Here is a 21,926-nt window from a genome sequence, read left to right as displayed (position 1 = left end):
CCCCGAACGCTGGGCACCCCCTTCGACACGGCTTCCACCATTTGGCAAACCACTCCTCCACCATCTGCCTGTAGAGCTCTCCAAAGGGCATGGAGCCTGCTAAATATAGCCGAGGAGCTCAGCAAACATTTGCAGCCAGTCTGAGAAGACTTCTCTCAAAGTTGCATCTCCCCCAGCCCATCTCCCTTGCCTGTGACGTCTCAGATATCCTTAAACCACCTCTGCGTTTTTCAGTCCCATTTCCTCTTTGGAGCCTTTCCCTTCCCTTCTCACTACCACTCTTCACCTCTACTTTTACAGTTGATTTCTCCTAACACTTCCCTTCACGCTCGGAGGAGGGCTCTGGATGATGCCAATGCTCCTTTCCCAGCCCACGGATCCTCAGATGCAGTGGGAGATTGCAAAGCCCGTGGGCTGACTCTGCATTCGCTTTTCCAGGACCAGCTTCTGCACACAACACCCCAACTTTCCCTGACAGGCCCATACAACTGGCATAGGGTGCACACCTTGCTGGCATGGGCACCCCTCTCTCTGCTGGCCCAGCTAGCAGCAGGCTGATTTTCCCACCTCTGCCTCAGCAGCTTTCCTTCTGTCTGACATGGAGTGCCACAAGCCCCTGACCTTCACATCCGTCCATAGCTCAGCAGCCCCTTACTCCCTTTTTTCCAGGAGAGCACAAACCCAGCTGTCTCCTCTCTGGCCCAATTTTAGCCTTTCCCACCAAGAACAGGGACCAGGAGCATGAGGTCAGCCCTCATGGCACAGCTGACCTGCTGAGAATGAGGAAACCTATTGCAGTGCTGGGCTGAACTGCCCTTACAAACTTCAGGCAGCTGGATCCCATCGGATCTGTTCCCTGGCAAAGCAAGAGCCGTCTACTTGTGTTTTATCATGGCAAGCAAACTAAGCACAGAGAGAAAAAACAAGCACCCATCATCCTGGGCATGGACAAACTCGGCACAAAGACAGCCCTTCCTGTTGTATGGGGCTGCTAATAGTGCATCACCTGGAGTTTCCTCTTTGGGGAAGTAAAGAAAGTGAAAAAAAAATACAAGAAAACAAACCCCCTTTAACAATGAACTCTCGTGTTCAGTCATACGTGAAAGACAGGAGAAGGGGGGGAGGAGAGAGAGTGAAAGGGAAGGAGGAGAGACAAGAGAAGACAGAGTACTATTTCTTCTTCAAATATTTATTTTCGGGTCTGCCTTGGAGTGCTGCTTATTGAGATACAGAGCCTTGCTGTGCTGCAGCTTATAAGCTCCTGCTGCACACGTTCATGGCACTGCTTTAACTGGAGCCAGAACCACTAGGAAATCCTATCACCCAGTTCCAGAGCCCAGAGAGCAGCTCTCCTTTGGGTCCCAGGCATCTTCACCTCTTCTAGCACTGTGCTTGACTCTACCTGGGACCTCAGAACTCTCAGTTCAACTCCAACCCTGGTTTTCTGGCCAAGGCACCAGTCTTGGAGCTGGGGCCTTGAACTGGCACTCCTCAGTCTTTTGAACTCCTTCAGTAGCCACCACTGCCCTCAGGGGCAGCAGAGGTGGCCTGCATGGAGATGAGAGACTCCCCAGCCAGTTATTCAGGTGACTGAAAATAGTGACCAAAGCAAGGTGGCAGCAAGCACCAGCCTGCTGGAAGTGACAGATCTTGGAGGAGAGCCAGAGCTGACATCCTGATCACAGACAGCAATTAAGAAATTAAGCTATCAGAGAGGCTTTTTGGGAGGGGTGAGTGTCTGTTGCTTGGTCAGATGCCAGAGCAGGTCAGTAACATTTGTCCTTCCCACTGCAGATGGAGATCCTCCTCCACCCCTGATCCCGACACGGTGGCACAGCTCTCTCCTCCTACCACACACCACGGAGGAGCAGAGAGGGAGAACACCAGAACTCTGCAAAGCAGTGACAGAGGAGAGAGAGGTTGGACAAAAACTACCTGGAGAACTCAGACCTGACAAAACCAGCTTCACCTGCCTCTGAACTACAACCCCTTCTGCAGGGAAGGATGGGAATCTCCAGCAATGCTCCCAGAGCAGACACCAGGGGCCATTCCCCACAGCCTGTGTCCTGTGGCAAGAGAAACAGCATGGACAAGGACAGCCATGGCCAGGATATGCTGCCACAGTGCTGCATGCAGTGCATCCACCTCAGTCCTTGGGGCAGGTAGCCAAAACAGCCCATGCATTCACTATCCCAACCACTTCCATCCTCCAAATGATGGGGCCTCTGGTCATTGGCAAAGTCCTTCAGTCTGCTAGAATCCCTGATCATTCCCATCTCCTGCTCACTTGGCTCCACACACCAGGCACCTGAAACCAGGACATGCAGAGCACACCTGCTCTGCAATACGCTCACAGCCTCTCACTGGCCACTAAATTACACGTCTTGAAATGGGAAAATCTGTGTTTCCTCCTCTAAAAGACTGTGCTGGGAACCCCAGCTGTGTCACACACCTGAGTAGGATGGACTCACCCCCACACCTCTCCTGGAGCAGCACACAGCCCTGGCACTGCAAACACTGTGTCCTTCTCCCCATCCTGGCTCTCAGCTCTGCCACCCTCCCAAGCCCAGCCTCATGTGTGTGCACATCTGCACTTGCAGGCCTGCAGCCACACACAGACAGCTTCCTCTCTGTGCTGGGCACGAGAAATATTGATTTCTTTCCCCCTGCAATATTTCGCTTGGCTGAGCAGATTTAGAATTGAAGAGTCAGACTCTGCCTAGAGACTAGAACCATATTTAATTCCACGGTTTAAGAAGCCCTGGAGCAGGTTATTCTTATTTTAAACTACTAGTGCATTTAAAAGCAAGTGACATTTCAGGGGGATGGGGTGGGAGATGGCTGGTGGCCTCTGCCTCAGTCCAGCCAGTGCTGAGAAGAGTTTTGCAGCTCCACTGCATCCCCACAGCCCCATCAGCTGCTCTGCGTGTGCCAATGAGAGGAGAGGGGTGGTGGTTAGCTACCCAGCAAAGCCCAGGAGATCTGCTTCCACGTCTTCCTAACTCAGGAGAAATGAGAGAAAAAGAGAGCAGAGAAAGGCAAGGTGTGAAAACCTCTGATGAAAATTGCTGGGTGCATTGAGGTTTCAGGATTCATATTGCCTGTTCCTGTACCAGGCCCTGCTCGTGGAGCTCTCAGCAAGGAGAAATTTGCAGACAGAGAACAAAGACATGGTGCCTTGGCCAGAGGATGATCCCTCATGGGACCTGATCATGGAGCAGGGCTGCTGGAGGGCAGAGCCATCCCCATCTACCTCCTAGACAAACACACCCTCCCTGCTGCTGCAAACTCAGCCCAGCCTCTCCTCTCACAAGCACACAGCCTCAGCATGGACCTCCAGAGGAGAAGCAAGGGACTTTCAAGGGAGAAGTGGGAGAATACAAGAGCAAAGGCTTGCCCAAAGCATCTGTGAGCCTCTGCCAAGTCCAGGCAGATGGGCACTTACATTACTCCCTCCAAGCCACACAGAGCATGTCTGCTACCCAACACAGTGGCAGAAAAAAGCCAGGTGTCCCCAGGATAAAGGGTGCAGCCCAAAAGGAAGGGGTCAAGGTGAGACAAGCACTGCCAAGGAATGGGTGAAAGTATACTGGAGAAGAGGCAGAGAAGCACAGATCCCTACACATTATTTCCCCCCATCACATCTCCAAGGACTTGTAGCACAGTTCAGCTACACAGCTGTCACCCTGCCCTGGCTGGGGTGGGCTGAGCACACAAGCATCCACTGTCCCCTCTGCCTAAGGCACCAGCTCCTGGTCCATGCCAGTTGCAGCAAGCCAGTCATCCCCCAGTGGCCCACAGCATGCCCACAGAGTGACAGGCAGGTTGAGATGCTCTTCACAGTCTCTAGATGACGGAGAGGAAGGCGCCGGGTGCCAGGCAGCTCAGGGGCGCCCTGCTCCGCGTGTGCCACATGCACACTCGTGTCACTGAGCAGGGAGAGATCCTGACGTGACAGTGCTGCTGCCAGGGCCCCTGCAGCGGGCCCAGCTGGGCAGGCAGAGCAGGGAGAGCTGGCCCTGGCAGGGCTGTGGGTGGCAGCCTGTGGGCACTGGGATTCACGAGCTCAGGAGATGCAGCCCCGCCGCAGCAGCCATGCATCAGCTCGCTGCGGTCGGCCCTGACACTGCACCCCCTCAGCTGTGGCATTGTATTCTGACTGAAGCAGACAAGCAGGGCAATGAAAATGGATCCTTTTATATAAGCTCCCTGCACACACTCTAACAGCTCTTGACATCTTTGCCCAGCTGTGCTCCTTGCTGGTGCTCACGTACGGGCCGAGCTGGGAGTGCACAGGGATTGCAAACGGCTCCTAGCACTGACAGCATCCATCTGGGCACAGGGACGTGGGCAGGGCATGCCTTGCTCAGCAACGGGACAAGAAGCCTGGTTTGGATCTGGTGCTCAGCTGGCCAGTGCCAAAGCTGCAGGTATTGATGCCGCAGGGCTCCCAGCACAAAGGCAGCTCCTGGAAGCAGGTCCAGCTTAACTCAAGCTGATCTGCCTGGATAATACCAGGCACAGGCAGCTCCAGCAAGACTTGGTGAGTTCACTGGGGCTGTTACAGGCCCAGGGAAAATCTTGAGGATTTTTCCAGTCTAACTTTCTCAGGCTCAGCTAGGATTTCTTCCCAAGCTAGAGACCCTTTCTCTAATGTAAACATAAGAAAAAGAATTATAACAAAAGATAAACACACCTGTTTGATCCGTGAGAAAATCTGGGACAAGAGGTGTTTCCTTCTCTGACCAATGAACCTTATCCATTTTCTTTTGCATTAACTCTTTTATTTAAAGCCATGGCTTTCTTCAATAAATGCTCTTTCTTGTGCCAGGTTACTGTGTCCCCTTGCTGCTCCACAGCCCCATTACAGTAACAAGTACACAACAGGGCCAGGGCTGCTGCAAGTTTGGATGCAAGGAGGTCACACATGGGGGGCTGTGTAGGGACCCACTGTGCCTGGGGAAAGGTCTGAGTGAGGAGGAGACAGGAGGAATGGATGAGCACAATTAGCTGTGGTAAAAGCCAAGGTTGTGAAAGCCCACTGTCATTAGTGTAATTATTGCAATTATTATCTTTTCATATTTCTGACAATTCAGTAAAAATTAGCTTCACAGAAGAAAAACATTTTCTGTTAAGTGCTGGTGAATCTAAAACAGAGAAGTAAAATGACATTTCACTTTAGATCTGGACATTTCCAAGGATTTACCCAGTTCTCTAAAATAAAAGTCAAGGAACTTCCCAATAATTTTCTTCCTAAAGGAAAGCAGCAATTAATTCCTAGAGAAAACAGCACAATGAAACCCTGGGACATTATCCTTTTTCTGCTTTTCTGCCCCAAACAAACAATTCAGCAAAACAGAGGCAGGTCTTTGGGGACATGGTTTAGCAGTGGTGGGTTAGTGGTTGGACTCAACGATCTTAAGAGGTATTTTCCAGCCTAAACAATTCTGTGATATCTTATCCTGAACTGCTGAGACAGGCTGGTGTCACCAGAGCTATTGACAGCTTTGGCACGTGGGTGCAGCTGGGGCACCCTTCCTCTTTCCCCCATCCACCCAGAGAACCAGCACAGGCAATAAACACCCATCACAAAATGCCTTTAAAGAACAAAGTGTATATAAGGACAAAGCTGGAATGAATGAAAAAAGTCTATAAAAATTAAAAAAAAAAAATCTAAAAAAAGCATTGCAATTAGCTAAACTGTTAAAGGAATAAAAAGGTATTAAGTAAAATTTCCTGAATGTCAAGTTGACACAGTTTTTTACGTTCAGGCAAGGAAATGAGTCCCTTGAGCAAATCTCCCTGCTCCAGGGCTGGGCATTAAAGGCTTTCTCTGGTGGATGTCGCTGGCTGAGGTGCCTTTGATCTGGGCTGCTGGATGCAGCTCACATCTCCAGCCCTGAGCACAACCCCTCCTCCCACACCCACGCCCCCACCCGAGGACAGCACTGCAGGGCTGCCCAAAGCCAGGGCTCCATGGGGACAGGGAGCTGAGCCTCTCCAGTGCCACCCCAATGTCCCCAGCAGGTCTTGTCACCAGGGTGCCCTTCCACCCTGGCTTGCCATCTCTGCTCGGAGCAGGACAGAGCAGCAGGGCTGCTCTCTGCCACACCTCCACTTTCACCTCTCCCGCAGGCACCAGCAGCAATTTTCCTTCTCTGGGGAAAGCAGCTTTCTTTAGCAGCATGTTACCTGTCAGAGGCTCTCCCCTCAGTGTCTCCCGAAGCAAGTGAAACCTTTCTTTTTGGGAACGAGGGGAATGCTCCCTCCTGTGGCAAGCCCAGTGCCATCCCTGCTCCCTGGTGTGAGGAGCCCCAAAAGGGGCCTGGCTCCCTCACTCCCGGACCTACAGAACAAACATCCAGCTCTCAGAGGCACCACGCAGGCTGCTGACATTATTTCCTGCCTGCAAGGTCATCCATGGGAGATAACTATGGATCCAGAGATGTGTATACATATGTATGCATTTCTGTAATTCTCCTGTGCTTTGTGTATCATAATAAATATATAACCCAGGAACTTAACCACTGAGGTACCAACAAAGCCATCAAACGAAGCAATTTGTCTCAGACAATTTGTGGCAGCCTGAGCTGCCTCCGATGTCGCTGTCTCACCACTGACAATAAGAGGCTCTTAAGTGTCCTGAAATTGTGCTGTGAGCTCCCCAATGCTCTCACTGCTGCCTTCCTTCCTCTCCCTCGAGCTCCTTCCCGTGTTTCTCCAGTAAAACACTTTCTTACGCAAATAAACATGCAGGGAGGCACAAAAGGCATTTTGTCTAGGATTCCAACGCAACCCCGTATTTCTCATTCAAATATTCAGCTGTATCCTTCAGAGATCAAAGCACAGCACTGAAATGAGGCAAAGCACGAACATCCCAAGCCAATAGCTCAAGCTTCCCTTTCATTCCTGTTCTGGCTGAGGAAGCAGATGAGAATTCCATCCCTGTGGTGGCTCCCAGGTGTCACAGGCTCCTGTGCACACAGGTACAGCTCTGTCACACCATCCATCTGTGCCCAGAGCCCTGCACTGGCAGTGATTCTATTAATGGCCATTAAAGCCTTTAGGAGCTCTGCCTGTACAACCAGCAGGTGACCTATGTGCTGGGAGGTCTTGAGGGAGGTGCAAGCTGGGTCTCGCACAGCCTGGACCAGCTGGAGAAAGCTCACTGCTCCCAGACACCTGGAGTGGGGTCTAGCCCAGGGAAGGGTCACCCCATGGTGCACCAGCATCCTCCAGCACAACCAGCACTGAGGCATCCCTGCCACCTTCACACAGGGGAGCTACAGAGGGAGGAATGGATAAAGTAGTGTAACTCTGACCCAAAACATGCCCACAAGCCCCTCCTGCACCCTGCCTTTCACCAGAGACCACACCTGTACTGCACCACAGGCTCAGGTTTATTAACAGGGACCAGCTTCCCTGCACAACCACCCCTGTGACTGCAGCCCATCTCCCACCCCAAAGAGCCTTTCCCCATGGAAACATGTTGGGACAGCAGGGCTGAGCCCCAGCAGCTGCCCTCCCCACCTCAGTGAGCATGGTGCTTAGCAGGAGCCATGGGCTTGGGCATGTTTACTGTATAATATATGAACTCATACCAGTTTTATAAGCCCCTCCTGGCTCAAATCACATTGTAATTCTGAGCAGTCTTAAACTCATTTAAATCCTAATAAAAGCACCGCCCTGCATTTGCATTCGCTGCCTGCAGGTCCCTGCGGCTGCTGTGACAGCGGCTCCTGTGGAATGGGTAATGCTTGCAGGCTGCACACAGGAAGCCATCCCTCACAGGAGGGGTCAGGATGCACACTTAGCAGGACAATTAAAAACACAGATGCAAGAAATGGACCTCCAGACTGACCCAGGATGATTGACAGAGTGGTTGTGTGTCAAAGCTTTCACAGCAACACAGGAGAGCAGCAGCACCAGCACAGAAACCTCAGCGTGCTGCCTCCTCTGGAATCCCAGAGGAGATCCAGGCCAGCTATGTGGACACACAGGCACAAAGCACCTGCAGACAGCACAGTAAGTGGGTTTAAAAGAGAACTGGGAATGACTAATGAAGCACCAGCAAACAAACAAGGCTGCTGTGGGAAGTGTGTGCATGAACCACAGGGGTGCCCTGGGGCAGGTGGGGACAGATCCAGCAGGAATCTGCCCTGAGTCCCCACATATCCCAGTCTGCTGGAGACAAGGGGGTGCTGCTGCCACAGTTTGGGGGCACATCACACCTTGGGGAGGGTGCTGGGGTTGCATCTCAGCAGATCCTCTACCTGGTCCACCCCAGCACCACTGCCACAAGTGCCAGTCTTGCCCTTCCCTCCCGAACACTGACCAGCTGTGCTCCAGCTGTGCCAGAGGATGCAGCAAGGGGCTGGCTGATGGTGGCCCCATGAGGCCCAGCTCCCCTCCCACCCCAGGCACAGCAGTTCTGACTCAGGCCCTGCCCACTGTGCCCTTCCCCAGCCCTGCTGCCTCACTGGTCCCTGCCCCACAGCCTCTCACCTCTCCTGCAGGTCCAGCCCTGCTCCACTAGGCACTTCTCCAGTGCTTCATGCCTGCCTGGTTTTGGCAGTGACATTAATAGGCTCCCCTGAAACACTGAGATTATGAGCTATGCCCATCCAGCTACAGAATTACTAATTATTAGCAACTGTATGAGATAAATGGAAATATCAATGATGAAAGTCAATATTATTGCCTTCTTTGTTCCTGTTTGTTTTATTTGTAGATGAAAGGACCACTCAGGCCGTCTCCCCAGGATGTGGCCAGGAGCTGGAACAGCTCCTCTTGGCAAGCTCATCCAGAGCTGTGCTCCGATAAGAAATCATACTGCACACATGCTTGCAAAGGGCTCTCTAAATCAGCAGCCCTCAAAAGCAGGCATTGTCTTTGATTGATTCATAAAACTGGAGCTGCTTCCATTCCCTGCTCCAGAAGCAGGCAAGGGAGGATTTAAGGAAGGGGGAAGGTGTAGTGTGGGTGGAAGTGATTAATTGTGGAACATGGCACGGCACTGGGAACGCTCCGTGGTTTGGCTGGCTTTGATGCTCACGCCTTCATCCTCCTCACATGGTGGCTGAGGCACAAGATGGGAACCAAGGACCCCTCCCAGGCTCCAGCAGAGATTCTCAGGCAAGTCCCAGGGCCCTGCTGTGGCCGGTGAGCACTTACAATATCAACATTGCCTTAATCAGCAAGTCTGCTCCCTCTGCATGTTCTGAGTCAGAGCTGCTGATTTGGGTGACAAGAGACCTTTTATTTTTTTAAGTCCTATTAGCCTTGCAGAGCTAACACAGCTAGGAGCAAGTGAATGGGATCCTAGCTTTGGATCACACCTCACAGCACTGGGAGAGCACTTCTAGAGCAGCCTGTCTCCACAGCCATGGGAGGCAGGACACAGCCAGGAGGGAGCCATGGGGTGCACTGGGACATTATTTTTGTTCCTAGCATACACTAATAAGTCACTAAACTGCCTCCACTCCCTCCCAAGCCCTCAGTCCATCAGCAATTATTCACAGGAACAAACCATCCCAGCCCCTCAGTGCTAACCAGGACAAACACTCCTGCTGCCTCTCTCCATATGCAGTGAGATCAGAAGTGGAATCCTTGCAGGAGTAATTAGAACAGCCTTTAAAAAGCAGTCAGCCAATCCTAAATATTTCATGGAAGGTAATTTTTTTTTTTAAAGATGCTTTAAAACCCCTCCTTGCCCCTTGGTGCATGTCAGGGTGCAATTAAGCAGAAAGCATCAACGCTAAACCCAAAGAAACAAACTGCCACACACACCCACCTCCACTCTCACTTCCTTTCTGTGGCTAACATTGATGTGACATCCCAAAGCTGTGCGTGCACGATATCATCTCCCACCCTAAGACAAGGGAGAGCTGACTAGAAAAGCTCAGCAGCCTCCCAGTCTCACCAACACAGTGCCCAGATTCCTGCCACCAAGAGTCCCTGATGGTCCCCACCAAAGCTGGAAAGCCCTGAGCATCAGGCACTCTGCAGAAAATCCCACCAGTGGGCTCTGCAGAGCTGCTGGACCCTGATCCAGCAAATGCACTCAGGGTGCCACCCTTGGGCAGGGCAGCCTGGCTCCCTGCCTGGCTTGGCAGATTTTTGCAAAAATAATTATTATTTTTAACAACAGAAAAATCTCTTAATAGTTTTGTTAGCCCTGGGAGGGAGATGCTTGAGAAGAAATCTATTTTAATCCAGAGAGCCAGGTGGGAGCCAGGTAAGGCACAGAACAGAAATTCAGGGCTTCCCTTGGCCCTGCTGGGGTGCAAGAGCCAACCTTCCAAAAGAGACCACAGACACCCCTCCCTCTGTGACATTCCTTCCCCAGCCCAGTTCTGTCTCTCAGCTCTCCCAGTCACTGTTTAACCACAGAATTTGGGGCAGCTGAGGACAAGAGTGGTCCTGGTGTCCCCACTGTCCCTGGGGACAGCCCCAACACTCCTACATGTCCCCCACCTCGTGAGGACATCAGGCTTTTGATGGGACCTTGGTGCCAACAGCTTGCTTTTCAATAGTGAAAATCCAAGACATTGCAGAGGGGCTTGGTGGAAACCCTGCTGCAAGTCTGTGGCCACATCACCAGAGAGGACATGGGGGATTTTTTGGGAGCATTTATGGCACAGGCAGTCAGAGAGGAAGAGAAACATCCCTCGGAAACCACAGCAGTTCAAAGATCTGCTCAGTTTAAACACTAAAAATTCATGCATTAAAAAGCCACTCAGGCTCAGAACTAAATAAAGCCTCTGACCACATCATCCAGCCCAAGGTTTGTAGGCTCCATGGGGAGAGGGCTTATGTGCCTACTGGATGAGATCCCTGCTCCCAGCACCACATCCTGCTTCCCTCCCCAAGCTTTTGGGCAGGGCAGGGCTCTGTGAGGTGTCTGGAGCCCCAGGTGTGCCTGGCTGTCCTGTTCTCACACTGCTAAGTGGACAGAGCAGCCTGAGAAGCTGACCACTACCCCCTCCATTATCCCAAATTCCCTAGGAAATAACTTCTTTTCTTAAAGGAAAAAGCAGAAGGTAAACCAAAACCACCTAATTTTCCAAATAGTGTTCTTAGGAAAAACCTTCAGTTTTTGCAAAGAGCACTCTGAAAGAAAATACCCAAATCCAAACACAGAGCAGATGGTTCTCGGTGCTTACATTTTCAGGAGGGCTTTAACCAGCAGGATCATTTCCCAGCAGAATCTTGTTTTAAGAGACAATCACTAAAAATAAATGCACTTCAGAACTTGCTGTTGAAAAGGTATTTTCACAGAAAACTGCTATTTCCATGGTCCCTGTACTTGCTCTGTCAGCCCTGACACAGTGGGAGCTCCTCCTTGGAGCATCCTTCACACAGCTTCTCCCAGCGTCCAATCCACACTGAGCACCTGTGGGAGCAGGGAGGGATGTCTGGGCTCCTTCCTGATTACCACAAAACAGGAAACAGCAACAAGAAGCTACAAACACCTCTCTGCAAAGCTGGAAATGCCTCTCCACAGGCTCCTCTCACACAGGATGGTGAGGCAAGGTAAGGACAGGTCCCTTTTTTGCATGCACCAGGTTGAGCCTATGCAGCCTGCTCTTTGCTTTGAGCAAAGAACAACATAAGGGAGAAATTACATATCTGAGTGTGAAAGAGTTCTGCCTCACTGTTTTGATTCTCTTTTCCCTCAACCAGGCATGGAGCACTGTCCCTGGGCAATCCCAAGTGAGCTGTGGCCCAGGTAGAAGTGCCCTCCCAGTGTCACCACTCCTGCTGAACAGAGATCCCAGCACACTCCTGCATCTCCTACTACCTTGGACAACATCCAGTTTCAACAAACCCTCCCCCAGCTGTGGCAGATGAAAGATGCTTGAATCATCCTAATTTTTTTTCATTAGGAAACCAAACTCTGCTCTTCACCAAGAGATCCTTTTTATTCTCTCTCGAGGACTGACATCCTGGGAAATTGCCTGAGCCCAGCCAGCTCTGATGTTTGCTGTCTCACTCATCTCCTGCACCAGGCTGACAGCTCCCAGCTGAGGATGAGCATGTGCAGAACAAGCCCAAACCTGCTCCTGTCTCTTTCACCTGTCCCAGCAAGAGTGTGGGGAGGAGGCAGAGGATGAAACCACCCCAGCCCAGCATTCCCAAGCTGCAGTCTGGCTGTCCACACTGAATCACTCCACGTGGGCAGGGCTTGCACCTCCCTGATGTAACACGAGCTGGAGCAAACCCCCCTAAGCAGTGCCACACAAAGCCCTTTCTCAAAAGGACCACCATCCAAATATTAATTTTAGAGGCCTGGTAAAACACTCCCCTGGACTGACTGAACACTTCCTGCCTGCCCCAGATCCTGGAAGCCACATTGCCTCACCCCCACCAGGAGGGCTGGGAAGCCACCCCAGACTATGGGGGAAGGAAAAGGCATTTTTGCCATGCTTCTGGCAATGGAAACCAGTCCAGCCCTGGCCTCAGCACAACAAATGCATGCGAGCATCACACACACCAATGCTCCGAGCCTGGGTGCACCTACCTGGGTCAGATGAAGGCAGGATGCTGGGGGATCAGATGCCAGGTGTGCTCTGGGCTTTGGCCTCTCCTCTGCTTTCCACTCATGCACTGTGGGCAAATGGAAACCAAAATTAGGGCTTTAAACCTGGCATTTGAGAGGCGAGCAGGAGAGAAATTAAAAAGCTGTGAATGTTTTTCTCTCTCTCTCTCCCAAAACTGAGCTCAGACAAGCTCAATCTTCATCCAAGCTGATATTTAAAAGTTATAAATCAGGCTGTAACAGGCAAAAAACCACAACTACCAAAATGTAGTGGCCCTGCTGCTGGAAGGCCCAAAATGAACTGCTTAAGAGAGCCATTTTCCCACAGAAATAGAGCAGGTCTGTACTTAGCAGAGCATTGATCTGCTGACAGCTACCAGGACAGATTTGGGCCAGAGCACTTGGGAATGTTTGCAGTGATCTCTGAGGAAGCACATGCATGCAAAACCCCTTGGAAAAACACTGTTGTCAGACACTGCTGCAGCTGACTATGGGTCTAGATGTCACTCACTGGTCAGCACAGGCTTACACCTCCTTCCAGGAGCCTCCCCACACAGCTCAGTCAGTGGCTGCATCCCTGCATCCCAGCCAAATGCTTCACAGAGGACAGGAATTGCTCAACACCACCAAAGTGCCGAGCTGCAAAAGGCTCTTGCAGCTCAGGACCCCAGCAATGAGGCACAAGGCTCAATCTGGGGACACTGCACCCACAGACCCAGGGGGCTTGGGGGCTCTCCCATGGATGTGCTGGCATTTGGAGATGCTGTGTTACAGCAGGGTCAGCCCACAACACTGCCACAAGTCCTGGGGACAGCAGGCTGGGCCCTGAGAGATGCCAGGAGCTCAGTCCAGCTGAGGGGTGCACGGGCTGCCAGCACTGGGGTACCCCAAGTTACCCAACCTGGGGCTCCCAGTGCCACCACAGCCCAGGCACACGCTGGAGACAGAAGAGCTCAGCTGCAACTCTCCTGCAGGTGGAAAGAAGTGCCCCACATCCACATTTCCCATCACAATTTTTGCTGCCTCAGGAGATGAGGTCAAAGCAGGGGGCTGTATTCCTCCTTTCTTGCCATCAAAAGCCATTTCTCTGAATCCTGAGCCACTCCACAAACAGGGGGCACAGAGGAGCCTCAAGGAGGGGCTCCAGTCCCACATGGGACTCTGGCTGTCTTCCCAGCACAGGCACACCATGTTGGGCTGGCCAGGAGCCTCTTCTTGCCCTCCAGCTCTCCTGAAGCAGTTATCCCCCAAGGCAACCCAAGAAAAGCTAAAGCATCTGATTGCCAGAGCTGCTGAGGGCTCTTGGCTCTCACTGGCCTCAAACCCAGGTGCTGCTGCCCCAGCCCTTGGGTGACTCTCAGCACCACAGGGCCCCCAGAGCAGCAGAGGGCTTGGCAGACAGGTGGGCACAGGTGACGGGAGCAGTGCTTGCCCACCTGCCCAGCCCCCTTTGACAGACAGGATCTGTAACAGCAATTAATGGTTCCTTGGTTTTTTGGGGAGTTATTCCTGTCACTGTCTACTCCTCCTTAGGAACTCATACGTGAGCAGATCTTACAACAATCCCCAAAGCTACCAAAAAAAGCATGTCTGTGTCAAAACTGGGATCACAAATGCCTCTACTTTAGGGGAACAGAACCTGCCCAATCATGCTTCAAAGGACATCTGAGGTCTTAACATTGCTCAAGATCCTGCAGAAGGCATTGGAAAAATGGGAAATTACTTATTTGGTTTATTTTTTGCTTTCACACATCACTTCTTTTAAAAGACTAAAAACATGTTTATGAGTTTAACATATTTAAATGGATCAAAATCTGTTCAGCAAGGATGGAAAACAACTCTCCCACCCCAAACTTCTTGTGGGCTGGGACCTGCTTTTCAATCTTCCACCCACAGCAAATATTTCAAATCCATTTTTAAACTGAAAGGCTGGGGACAGATCAGGGAGAGGACCTGTGTGGGGGACAGTGGCACTGCTCTCCTCACCATCACCCCAAGCACCCCTTACCTAGAGTCACTCAGGGATGCCTGGCCAAGGGATCAGCTGGGAACAGGGGACAGTACAGGCATCTGTGTGTGGGGAGGGGATCCAGAGAAGATAAAATGAGAAGCTTTCCTTCCTCCTCCTCCTCCATCAGCAGCTTTCCACAAGGAGGATCAATGCAGCCCACTGTAACTGCACCGTTGTTCCATTTTTAATTAATGAAAGAAAAAACTAATCATTGAATTAAACTTCTCATTACTCCAGCTGAATACCCTCTAAGTAAATTTAATTACTGTACGAATTTGGTTTCTCCCTGCCTGTTTCATTAGCTGCTGATAAAGATGGAGGGAGGGGGGGAAAAAAGGGAGAAATGAAAACAGAGGAAGAGAATGGAAGGTGAGAACACTAAATGCAAACCCAGAGGTACACGGTTCAGGAGGTTACAGGGACTCTCTGTAAGGGCCTGGGGAAAGACTCTCCCAAAGCAGGGTAAACCCACAGGGACAAGGCCCTACCACCCTGTCCAGCACTGCCACTCCCACCCTGGGGTCACGGCCACCTGGAAAACAGCCAGCAGAGGTTTGAGCACAACCAAACAAAGGGCAGACACTGATTTCAGACCCTCAGCAACCCTGATCCTTTCTGATCTCACGTGCCTCCAAACAGCCAGGTTTTTTTCCTCTGCAACAAAAGCAGCAACCCTACAACACTTCAGCAGGGAGCCAGTGCTGACAGAAGCATGGGAGCACATGTGAAGGGATCTGGAACACCTGCAGCCCCACCACGCTCCAGCCACCTGGAATGCTGTGTTTGAAGCCTTCCTGCTGGAGTGGGAGTCCTGCACGCCCAGGCTGTGGGGAGCCAGGATGTGCCAGCAGCAGCACACTCCTCCCAGGAAACCAGCCCAGGATGCCTTCCTGCAGCCCCCTGTGCTGCTGCACAGATGTTGTTCACGGTGTGATTCTGGGGCTCTCCTATTCTCCTGTGATTCAGCCCCTCCATTCCTCCTTCCTGACAAGGGGCACGAGCCAGCACAGCCCCATCCCAAGGAATCCAGCAGCCCCCAACAAGCACAGCCCCCTTCCAACACCCCTTCCAGCAGTTCTGTGTGACTGGAGAGGTGGACAGGGTGTGGTAAATGAAAAGCACAGCTGTTTTCTCCAGCTGGGTAGTTCCAGCTGAGGTGGGTGCTGGAAGTGCTACCCAGATGCTGACTGTGATGGGATTTGGGACAGGGGTCAGATCACCTCCTCCTTGCCATTAGAGGACCAAGAGGAGCCCACACAGCTTCTCCTGCAGCCCCTTAGAGAGGGTTTTGTTCCCCCCCCCCCAGTCCTTTCCTTCCATCCCCAGAGTGGTTTCTCCTGTCCAAAGAGAGCCACAAGAAGGTTCTGGGCAGACCAGAAGGTCCCTTCTGCACCACATTTATCTCCCCAAACTGGGCTTTCCCAAACACCAGTTGGGGAAAACAGACCCCAGGCACAGCTGCTGCTCTGCAGGGAGGGAATGGCACTGGGTGAGACCTGCCACACACCTCTGGCACCCAGCACAGCTCTGGGCACTGGGGCCACCCCCAGAGCTGGGGAGGATGCTTCCTCCAGGTGGGCTCAGCACAGCATGCTCTCCTCTCCAGCACAAGCTTTCTGCTGTAGCTAAAATTGGCTCCCACAGGCTCCTGCCATCACCAAAGTCATTGGCACAACATGTTCTGCCACCACAGGCTCTTCCCAAACTCCCACTCCAAAACCCCCAACGCTGTGTGCTATGGGCCCCACAGCTCCCACTCCCTCACACACTCATCTTTTGTCCTGGTGATTAAACAGAGAAAAGAAAGTAATTCAGGATGACCAAAGTGATTTTTTTTCTTTGCCAAATTTTAAAGCTTCAGTAATAATCTGGGGCTGAATGAAACATTTTGTTTGGGCTGAAGTGAAGCTTTCATTTTGTTTGTAGGTGGCTTCCCCCCACCCTGGAAAAAAAAAAACCTAGAAAAAAATTCAAAATGAAATGTCATCTTGAAACAGATGGCTGAAAGGTTTCATTTTGAAAATGTCAAAATCAAACTTTTCAGTGTTTCACTTTTTTTTTTTCCCCCAGCCAAAGCCACTTGCTAAATACAACCTGAATTCGTGAGCTGAGTCTGTTGACTGAAACCTGAATTTTTCTGGTGCAGAAGCTGTTCCCTCAGAGCGTTTTTGGCAGCACCCCACGCTGTGACCCCGCTGCAGCCAGGGGATGGATGCACATGGAGCCAGCAGGAACAGAGACCTGGAGCACATCTGTCTTGGGGTGACTTTATGACGCTAACATATCCCCAATTGTCTGCTCTGTTAGTGTTGAATAGTAAGATCTGCAGCTTTAAAACTGGTTCCAGGAGTGAAAGGGGAAAGGAGAGGTGCAGAGTTTGTTACCAGAAACTGCACTTGCCTCCCTGCATCCTTCTGCAGCGGACAGTAGAAGAGAGCTCTCCTTTGCTTTTAATTAGTTTTTCTAGCTAACTGAAACAAAAAAGCTCCTTAAACTGTAGGGTTTTTTTTCTCTTTTTCTTAAAATTGTTCAAACCTGCTCTAAACCAAAAACCCAAAAAAGCACCAAAAACTCACACCTGTAACCCACCAGGCCTGGCCCGTAGCATTTCCCAGCAGAAAAAAACTAAAAACAAACAAAACAAGCCGAACTGCAACCCACAAAAAAATCTCTTGTGAATTTGTCATCGCTTTGGAGCGGAGAAAGGTTTTGCTGTTTAGCCCTGTTGATTTCTGTACTGCAAAGTGCTCTCAGGTGAGAGCCAGGAGAATCTTACCGTGGCAGCAGCTGGGCGCAGCCCCGCCGGGAGGCCCCGGGCAGCGGGGGACAGCGCGGTCCTGCCCGGAGCATGGGACACCTGCTCAGCCCAGACACACAGCCCTGCAAGACAGGAGGAAGGGACAGTCAGCAGGTGCCCAGGGATCTGCCCTCTCCACTCCCTGCAGGGTGCCCACCCCATGGCACAATGGGCTTTGCTCGCCTTGCTCCAGGAGGGACAGCGTCCATCCCAAAACTGCTCAAAAGCAGATCCCAGTGTGGGAGCCCAGGGTGTTCCCCTGGCCTCCTTGGGGGTCTCAAAAACCCCCCTGGTGAGGGTATCAAAGACCCCTGAGTGACACCCAGGTGTCTCAGGCACTGAATTCAAACCCCTGGGGGAAATTACCAACACAGAGGGAATGGAAACAAGCCACCAAAATTAGTAAAGTGCAAATTAGATTGTTTAGAACGTAGATAAATAGACTTTTGGGAATGTTTGTGATAAGGGACACGTGGTCAAGATGGAGAATTTGGGGTGTGGATACCTCTTCCTCCTTCTTCTCCGTGTCATCCATGCTGGGTGACACGCTGGCACTTTTAGATTGGATGGGGTCAGAGTTGGACCGTTTAACAAGATTGTATTGTATTGGAAAGTTGTTATAAACATTTAGCACATAATGCAGACTATCCAAGACCAGCCCTGCCTCCAGCAGGCAGATCCATCCTGGATGCCCAGCTGGACAGAGCTGAGACAGGAAACAATGAACAATCCTTGGAGCCTCTGCAATCTCTCATCAGCAGCTTTGGGAAAACCAGGATTTGAACCACTGCATGTCCTCCTGAGGTGATCTCAGGGCTAAGGAGAAACCTCAGGCAGTGATACCCAGGGGTGAGGTCCAACAACCAGGTGCTGATCAGATCTTGCCAGCAGCAAATCTCCCAGCCGTGCCCTGGGTGCCAGTCCCCACCAGTGCCAGGTGACTCTGGCTCCACATGCAGTGTCTGGGTGACAGTGGGATCATGGAGGGCAGCCACACACAGCAAGCAGGAATCAGGTTTTGATTGCCCAGTTCAACAGTTCAAGAGTTGTCAAGCACATTGCAGCACCTCCAAATTCTGCCTTGAATTTTGGGCCTCGACACACAGAAGGGCAATGGCAATATTTTAGAACTGCTTTACATTTGCTATTGATTCCCAAAGAGTGACAAGATTCCCAGGGTACACTGGCAGAAGCACAACAGGCCAGATTCATGAGAGGGCTCTCAAAAAAGCCATCCCAAAGCTTAAATACAACACAAAATCAGTTTTTAAAATGTGATTTATGCCCCACAAGCTGGAGAAGAAAATCACATGCCACAAAATCCTATGAAAGCAGGAGTAGACACCTAAACCCAAAATCCACCAGAGTTCGGGTTAGAAACTTGCAGGTTCATTTTCATTTCCCTTTCACCTCTGGTTCAGCTCAGGAGCAGCAGCAGAGATGCAGCAGGACCACCACCCTTCCAGCATGATCACAAACCATCAAATGCCAAGGCTGGTGTCAGAAAACCTGTTTGTGGGAGATCACCAGCCCGACAGCTCCCTGAAAGAGGATTAGATGGAGCTTAGACTGAGCATCTCAACAGTATCAACCCATAAGAAGACACTCAGTCGTTGCCACTGAAAAGGTAACATGGAGACGGATTTATCCACTGAGAGAGAAAATCTTCCTTCTGAGAGCCTCTCTCATCACAGAGAGGGGAATTTGCTGGGTCCTTGGCTCTGTGTCCACAGGGGCAGGGCAGGCAGGAGCCTGCTGGATGGACTCACAGGGAACAAGAGGCAGACTGGCTCCAAACTCAAGCCTCCTCCCAAGTTCAGGGGGCGGCAATGGGAAATTAAGCCCATCTGTTCCTAAAACACTGCACTAGTGGAGAGGTAAGGAGGCTGAGAAGCTGAGCTCCAAAGAGATTTAAAGCAGAGAGACAGGGATGCTGTCTCAGGCTCTCCACTGCAATGAGTTTGGAGATCTCAACAAAGTCTCTTGAGCAAGGGAGGTGCTGCCAACACCATGTGGTCCCCTGCACCAGCCCACTCTGGTAAAGGGAGAGATGAGGCAGCTGAAGTGCCCCAAACCTCATGGAAAAAACACAAACAAGGGAAGAACAGGTTACATATTAGGAAGGAATCCTTCCCTGTGAGGGTGGGCAGGCCCTGCCACAGGGTGCACAGAGAAGCTGGGGCTGTCCTTGGATCCCTGGAAGTGTTCAAGGCCAGGCTGCACAGGGCTTGGAGTGACCTGGGACACTGAAAGGTGTCCCTGCCCATGGCAGGGGATTGGGAAAAGGTGTCCTTGAAGGTCCCATCCAACCCAAAACATTCTAATTCTATGAAGGGAAACTGAGGCACAGTACTGGGGTACAAGGAGCTACCTGAGCCAAACCCACCAGCAACAATCCCAACCTGGAAAACTGGCTTTGTCATATGGAATGGTTTCACAAAGAGTATTAAGTGATCCATCAGCATTAAAACAGGCTTTATGTGTTTGGAAGCAAACATTGCCTTTTTTCCCTCCCTCTGAGCCCACTTTTCATTTTGAGTCTCCTCATTTCTATCCCAATCTAAACCAAATCTGCTGTCAAGTCCTTGCATTTCTGCCATGTTCACTCAAATGATTTCAAACCAAACCTCCACATTTTCCTCTTTTCCCTTAAAATAATGATGCTAGATCAGGAAACACTCTTCTGCCCAGTTCCTGCTAGAAGCCAGGACAGCAGGGTGTTGGCTGGGAGCAGAGGCATGGGAAGTAGCAGCCAGGTGGGATTCGGAAGTGCTGCCTCCAAAGCACCTCTCGGTTCCAGGATGTTCCAAAAAGTAATTTTTTGCAGATCCTTTATCCCTGAGAGATGGAAATAACAAGGCAGCAGAATTGGATCAGGCATGGGGAGACAGGAATATTTAACAAGCAACCCTGAGCACCACTGAGGTTACCCAGGGTCAGAGCAGCAAAGGAGGCTGATTCCTCCAGCATCAGAACAGGGCAGGAGTACCTGGTCCCTCACACTTCAAGTAGTAAAAATTCAGATTTAGCAAAGAGTATTTATGAACATTGAGGGGAAAAAAAATAAAAATCCATGCCACAGGGAATAACAAGGCTTTCTTGTGGCTGGCAGCTGAACGGAATAAATCTATCCACTGGGTATAAATTGTTTAAGCAAAAAATCCCTCTCAACTGGAATATTTTGCAAGAAAAATAGCAACAAAAAAAAAGAACTCTGAACCCTCATCATTTCTCTCCTCAAGGTCAGAGCTGTTATCCTGTTTTGTGAAGGTGAAAGAAACACCTTTCACTGGGAAGTTTAGCCAAAAGAACTGAAACATTTAGGATGCGAGTGCATTACTGCCTGGACTGACCTGTCCAGCTGGACTAGACTAAATATCTCTATTTTACAGGGAGTTATCTTTCAAAAGCAAGTGGTGGGGAATGTGAGGCACCCAGGGTAAAGGAGACATCAGCCCCTGGGACTACAGCAGTCAAGGAGAGCGCTGTGTGTCACAGCTCAGGATCTGGAGCCTCTCTGGTTATTATGCAGAGCCTGTGCTAAGGTTGCTGCTTTAGTGCACTGCAGGCACTAAATTAAGGGGACATTTACAACCCACAATGCAGAGAAGCAGCTGCTGAAGGTGGCCATGGTGAGTGACTTCACCTCTGGGTGAAAGGCTCTTTGAAAGAAATCTTAGCCACGAGGAATTGAGATGGGAAAACAAATCCTTCCATCTGCTCCCTGCCCTGCAGCAATGCCTGGACAGCTCTGGGCACCTGCGGCAAGTGGGGACCAGGAGCAGCCTGTTCTGCTCAGTGCCAGCCAGGGTCTGAGACTGCCCTGTCTGGAGGGGATGCCAAACCCACAAAATACCAAAGTTTGGCTCAAGTAGCAAAGTTTTCGTGCAACAAACTGCACCATCACCACCAGGGCAGCACTCTAAGGGATCTGCTCCCCAAATGAACCCCCAGACCAATCCCTGCATGACACAGACCAAGAAGGCAGCTGCCTACAGCATCAAGCAGCTTCTGGTGGCAAAGCAAGTCCTGGTGCCTGCTCGGCCTTTTTAGCTGCACTTGATGCCCAAGCAGGCTGGGGCTGCCAAAAAGGGGGTGACACATGGTGGCAGCTCCTGTGGCTCCTCCTGGAGCAGCCAGCACTGCTCCTTCTCTCCTCCCACACCCATGCCAAGCCCAGCTCACCAGGGCTTTCCACCAGCACTGCTCCTTCCTCCTCCTCCATTGGCTGGGAACAGCCAATTTCAGCACAGGCCAAAACCCAGCGTGCTGGCACAGATGAGCCAGCCCTGCCCTGTGCTTTCCCTCTCCCATGGCCTGTGGAAGTAGCCAGCTTGTTTCCTAAAGGAAGACACCAGGAGCTTTTCCCTGCAGGTCCAGGGATGTACTGTACTGTGCTCAGCCAGGCAGGGAAGGGGATGGATCGTGGTGGGAGCTGGCACAGACCTGTTCCTGCCCAAGGCACAGGGCCCAGAGGCACCTCCTGCAAGTGGCCAAGGAAGGGGAAGCAGAGGAAGAGCAGAGATGACCTGACAGACATGCAAGCAAGAATGAGGAGAAAAGGATTCACTGGGAGT

At 51.3% G+C, this 21,926-nt stretch overlaps 1 protein-coding gene across 1 annotated transcript in view; it reads right to left on the bottom strand.

Moving 5' to 3' along the window:
* Positions 1-17,406, bottom strand: part of LINGO1 (leucine rich repeat and Ig domain containing 1) — a 62,247-nt gene extending 44,841 nt beyond the window's left edge. Inside the window, exons 1-2 of the mRNA XM_056499373.1 lie at positions 17,329-17,406; positions 12,524-12,609 (exon numbers count right to left, since the gene is read on the bottom strand). The gene's annotated coding sequence lies outside the window, so the exon portion shown is untranslated. The remainder of the gene's footprint in view (positions 1-12,523; positions 12,610-17,328) is intronic.
* Between the last annotated feature and the right edge of the window lie 4,520 nt (positions 17,407-21,926).

The sequence above is a fragment of the Oenanthe melanoleuca genome, chromosome 10, assembly GCF_029582105.1.
Source record: "Oenanthe melanoleuca isolate GR-GAL-2019-014 chromosome 10, OMel1.0, whole genome shotgun sequence".
NCBI classification, from domain to species: Eukaryota; Metazoa; Chordata; class Aves; order Passeriformes; family Muscicapidae; genus Oenanthe; species Oenanthe melanoleuca.
Note: the sequence above shows the minus strand (reverse complement) of the source record. Positions and strands in the feature narration are given on the sequence as shown.